At 39.2% G+C, this 6,029-nt stretch overlaps 1 long non-coding RNA gene across 1 annotated transcript; it reads right to left on the bottom strand.

Moving 5' to 3' along the window:
* Positions 1 to 2,452: 2,452 nt before the first annotated feature.
* On the bottom strand, positions 2,453 to 5,079 carry LOC147756079 (uncharacterized). Its single transcript, XR_015325941.1, has 2 exons — positions 4,941 to 5,079; positions 2,453 to 3,277 (listed from the first exon to the last, which is right to left on the bottom strand). It is a non-coding gene; the product is annotated as an uncharacterized LOC147756079 (long non-coding RNA).
* Between the last annotated feature and the right edge of the window lie 950 nt (positions 5,080 to 6,029).

Genomic DNA, 6,029 nt, shown 5'->3' with positions numbered 1-6,029 from the left:
ATATAATATGCTATACATTATATAATGATGTATAGCTGCCAATGATATACGGATAATTAAAAAATAAAATGAATATTGTTTTTGAAATTGTTTTACAAACTGGACATTTGGGTTGTCATTCCAACAAAGGCACTTATTGTTTATTATTTATTTATCTCTCGGATTCAGCTAAAGGTACTTTTTTCCGGGCTAGTAAAAAGGATATTGTATTTCTCATGTATTTCTCAGACAATTTTTGAAAACTTTTTCGAAAAAAAATTTTTTCGACTAACAGTTTATTTCTTGAACCATGTCATAATAAAACAAAGTATTTCAAAGTTTATCTACTTTAAGAAAACGTGTTTGGCACGAAAATTTTATTTTCGATTGAACTACATACCAGTAGCAGAATATATATCTATACTGTTTAGTAGAAAAAATGCTATACACGAAGCCCGATGATCCTAGCTAGAAAACATTACTTCAGTACTTCACTAGAATAGACAATCTACTATGCAAACGACTTCGAGAAGTTACTCCCTTCGAGATATCTCTCGGGGTTTTACAACCGGTATGTATGCTCTGATGTATAATATATACCGGGTTTTATATTTATTAAACCCGGTTGAATGATATCTTACAGTTCACAAGAAATCCAATTGAAAGCTAAAAATCACATTAAATCATTGTTGTTGATAGCCGTTCTTATCTTACATTCAAAGTAAACATCCAGTTATTCCCACATCGATACTGGCAGTTACATATAGGCTTCATAAACACGTACATTTATATGAACCTTTTTCAATATACTGCCTTGCAGACACCTGAAGAAACCGTAATCTATTAAAAAAAAAAAATAGACACTTCAGGAATTTCTTCTGCATGTGTTAGGAATACCATTCCTATTCTTAATAAAGAATAGTTTTTTTATCGTTGAAGTAATGCTCCTTAATTCCGATTATAGATTTATAGCAGATGTCTGTTAAATTTTAGTTCGGTAGAAAAATAGTATCTATTTTTTTGTTTGAAGTGTTCGTTTTCTCCTTGGTTGCCCCGCTGTTTGTTCCTTCACTCCATCCATTCATACGCCCGTTGCTGAACTTCTAAAAAGCATACTTATAAATCGAGTGGAATATAAAATTATATACAAGTAAAACTTTGTGTAAATGTAAGTTGTCTGCGAAGTGTGTCCCTTCTATTTTAATTGCCCTGCTGGGCAGATTGGTGTAGAATTAAGAAATCGAATGTCGTTATTTTTGAGAAGTCCCTAGGCAATCATATTTTCTGTGTCCTTACAATTGCGTTCAGTGACCATGTCGGCCTATACACTAATGGGTTATTTTTGGCCCCGAACGAGTCTGGGTAGCACAATAAGGATTGCATAGTTTCAGTCTACTAAAAATGACCTTGTCATCTATATCTTATCCATAATCTCTGCAAATAGATCTGGATTCTGGGTTATTAATCACTTGACTAGATTTGCAGGGGCGCCGTCCGGCCGCGTAGATTGTATACTTTTTGAGGGTTAGACAGCTCGAGTTACCCTGCGCGGACTGTGGAATTTTGTTGTCGAGCTACTAAACAGTCTTTTTATAACATCAGTTACAAACTCAAGCTTGAGTTTATTGTTAGAGTCAGCGTCAGACATCTTGCACATAAATATTTTACAGGTTCATCTCCACACATTGTTATTGAGCTCATCTATGAGTTTGTCCTAGTAAAGTGACTTATTTGCTCTAAAGAGACTCCTAAACTTATATACAAGTTGTCGGAGATTGGATCAATTCTAGTGTTACGAGCGTAACATTCTCGTTCTTAGCAACCTTCTTAAATCAACACACAGTCTATTTTACTTTTAATATTGGAGTTCTATCAGTAGTTCTTAGTGAGCTTTCTAAGGCCATCATTCAGATTTTGGCGCTCTTTTTTTAGATTAATTAGGAATACCAGTGTGAAGGCTTGTTAATCCGTTCTGTGATTCCAAATAGCCGGACCAATGTTTGCTTAAGAGCGTAAGGTCAGCGTGTTTTTATTATCGCGGTTACACATGCTCTACTTCATGTAGAAGTGACCAGGAACGGTCTCGACTTCGTGACTTAATGTTCAATGGGTTATACGATGTTGGAGGCTGGTAGAGATAGTTTCGGGATCGATAGCCGAGGCAGCTCCTCCACCTGCACGCGTGAGTGCAGTTAATTTTATGTAGGGTATTTGTCGCCATGCAGTTTTTCAGAGCATTTTACCTAGACGTTGCATGACTATTACTCCGCGAAGTAGAATGTCCGTTAAAGCGATCGACTATAATTAGATTGCTCCAATTCCTAAAGCTAAGCCCGAATTGAATTTCGTGGGGCCAGTTATCCAAGGGCGGCAAAATTTACACTAAATCAAGAGTAAGTACCTACGATTGAGTAATCTTCCATTCTCATCGAAGATGATTACCTGTCATTTACTACTGGTTGTAACACGCATGTTGGAGTCGTAAACGGTAACGTTTATTGCGCCTCTTTGGTTTATGCGTTATGCTCCATTTCACTTTTCTAATTAGGCTCAGCGAGTATGCTTATCTTGACTTTGCTAACGGTTACAAACTGCTCCCACAAGTCGCATGCCAGCCTTGATTTATTTGAATTTTATTCTTGAAAAACTAGTTTTTGTCATTGTAATGTTTGTTTAGCTTGAGTACTAGATTACCGGTGGGGTTCCTCTCAATAGGTGAGGTGCCCTAACCTGTTCGCTTGGTGATCATCAGTACTGCAGTCAAACCAGTAATAAACATTCTGGAAAACGCTTTACAGGTAATACTCGTAGTCCTAATTGTTTCGTTGCTACCTCCTTTTTCTTTGCTAGGTGGTTGGTTGCCTAGTGACTGCGTTTAAAGCAGTTTGAGCAGAGTTTTTGTGGACATCAGCTCCTTACTCGAACGTAACCCACTTTCTTTTGAACTTGTCTAAGTAGCTCCCCTATTTCAAGTTGCCTTATGGCGATTATCAGCGTTCAAAGCTTTTCCTAGGTTGTTGTACTCCGCCACATTTACCTATAAAGTTGACGCTATGTTTTATATTATCATGAATTCATGAATGCCCCTAATAATGAACCGTAGGTTCCGGGCTAATATTTCGCCTTCGGCTGTCAGGTTAATCGCAGCTGCTATTTGCGAGGAGAATTTTTTGCGTTGCTAGCTTCTTTTTTTTTAACCGAAAAATTCAAGTTGCGTTCTCCGTCGATGCTCAAGTCCGATACTATGATACGCAACATTATCCGCGTGGATCTGTGTTCCGGAAATGTTTGTGGTTTCCTGCAATTTCAGGGAAAACCTACTATTAGTATGACCAGTCTCGTATCTCTGTCCTTAAGAATATAATGCTAGGGTGGTTGTCTTTTCTGACTATTGGCCAGTGTTTTCTGGTGAGTTCAATAGTTTGCTTTTTACCTGTGAGTAACACTAGATTACAGCGAATATTAGATACTGTTTCAATTTCTGCTATGAATAAATCTAGATCGGTTTGATTTTGGGCATTTACATTGCAGTTGTTTTCGCTAACCGTGTGTGATATAAAGCATTTCAACTCAGAGTCATAATTTTTTTCCTAGGCTCAGACAGACCTTCAGAAAATAATAGACGCTAATGTGCGCACACGGATATCGTTCAACTGACCTAAAATTCACATCTTCCTGTGGGAAAAATTGAAAAAGCACTGTCATAATTACGTGTTTTGTAACTCTATTTTGGGATACCTTCTGACCAAATTCTGGTCACCTAACGAACACGATTTATTGTTCTAGCACGGTATTCAACACGTTTGACATGATGGAAGCTCCGAAAAAACATTACGAGGTTTAGAACGACTAACTCCGATAAATGTCATCAACTAAACGCCATTCCGCCTGTCAACCGAAGTGACTATTAGCTCTATAATCTCTTAAGTGTTGATGTAATTTACGATGGATACTTAAATTGCAGGTGCGGAGGGATTACCTTGGGACAACAAATTGGTCACGCAATTATTTCGCAGTGTAACTTGAATTCGCTATTTGCTCCGGTTTCTTTTTTTTAAACACAATAGGCGACTGTGTCACTAGTTCATCAGCTATAACTGACATAATATTATCAATGCATTTTCGTATGCCAAAGGTCCTCTGATCATTAAGTGAAACCTACTACATAGGCCGAAAATTTAAGGTAGTAAATAATGGTTTCAGCTGAATATTAGACAGAGTTTCGCTAATTCTATTATCCAACGTTCATAGTTATGGGCTAAGAAATCTATTGCATCAAATATCTTGTGGTACAGCTGAAGGCCCCTCTCTTTTCTTTTAGAAGCTGAGAATCCTTGAAGATAAGAATCCTTTTTCCAAATACTTACACTCAAATTTATTTCTTTATAAGATACGAATTTATAATATTTGCTACATACTAAGCGTACGTCGAATCTCCAACACGCCAAGCCAGTGCCTCTTTTACTTCAACTTGGATATATTCTTGTTCTGTGTATTACCTGCCTACATGGCTTTTTCATCTAGAACATCATACTTTAGTTTCATGCATACACGCATAATGGTTTCTCGAGATTAATAAATTACCCTTTGTGATTAGCCCATAAATACATGCGTGTGCCACTTTCTCAAGCAACAGTTACTCGACATTGCCAGCCTCCCATTCGTCGTGCGTGTTCCAGACTCTATTACTCAAATATTGGGGGTATCCGGGGTATATCGTCTCTGCAAAACTTATTCAAACAGTTGGCCTAAACAAATCACTTGCTCTAGCATCCCTGATGAAGTAACGAATAGATATGGCTCACTCAGCTAATCCATTGTTGAGCCATCAATGCGTGCCGACGACATGAATTTAGCTCTAGCTTTGTTGTTGTCGTCGTTTGTGTCATTTGCAATAAATATGTATTGTCATCTTATGTATTACTAACATGACCAACTAACTGACCATTGTCAATACTCACTGGTTATGTCATTGTTGTTAGTAGGGGCTTGTGTCGTTCTTGTAATCTATCTCATGAACAAAACATAATGATGGTACCTGGGTCACTTTTCCCCTGGCTCACGTTTGGTCCGCTTGCTCCTTTTTTGCCCTTGTAACACAGTCAAGGGCAGCGTGCGTCAGGGACCAACGATGTCTGGAGTTGTTGTTAATGTCGTTATCATTTTCGCTGTGGCTGGCCCAAGTAGTGGAAATCGTGGGTGGGGCTTTATGTATGTGTGGAGGGATTAGCGGTAGCCTCAGCCGTAGTTGCCCTCACCGAACTTTTCGTGCACCCTCTCCTTTGGGCCTACCCCTGGACGCAATAGCGGACATTGCAACCGCTAACACAATCGGACGCACGTTATTTCGTTAGCTGTTGGCGCTGCCCTTACGCTCATCCGCTAGATCCAACGGTGTTGTGGCCGATAACATACCGTTAGTTAACGCATCTGGCGACGATCAAGTGAATCAAAATGCAAGCTGGTCATGTGGCGATGCGCGCGGAATAGTATTACAGTACTTACAATGCGTATGGCAAAAAGAAATCTATTGTTGGCTCTGTGCCGTGCCTTGTGTAGACGAACTTGAAGGGGAATTCGAACGAGAAACAAGGCCCAGATATGTTCGATAACGAGAAAAAAAAATAAGGATTAGCGTTCACACGTATGTTGAAGGCTCTGCCGAAAATTAGCAAGCACAAATCACGCTGCCATCAGTAGCGCAGTCAGCAAAATTCGGAGCAATCATTCGTTAGCAAATCCGAACAGGGCATAGACCAAGTGTTTGTTCAGACGTGAATGACAAGTACTTTGTTGTTATGTGAGGCTGCCAATTGATAGACGTTTAGGTTTGAAGACGTACGTGAACAGTTTAAGGATCGAACATCCGTGCGATAACACGCACCTGTTGTCGAATACGAATGTCTTGGACACAGACGTTGCGGGAGTGTTTCCTACTGGGATGGACGATTCGACGGATGTGAACTTCTCTAAAGGATAAAATATAGTATCTAGATACTGTGTACGCCGCGACGCAATTCGCGGCTATGCAATTCCCATGCAGATTTTCT

The sequence above is a fragment of the Varroa destructor genome, unplaced genomic scaffold (assembly GCF_002443255.2).
Source record: "Varroa destructor unplaced genomic scaffold, Vdes_3.0 BEIS01000004.1, whole genome shotgun sequence".
Taxonomy (NCBI): domain Eukaryota; kingdom Metazoa; phylum Arthropoda; class Arachnida; order Mesostigmata; family Varroidae; genus Varroa; species Varroa destructor.
The sequence above is the reverse complement of the archived record's forward strand: the minus strand, read 5'-3'. Positions and strand labels throughout refer to the sequence as shown.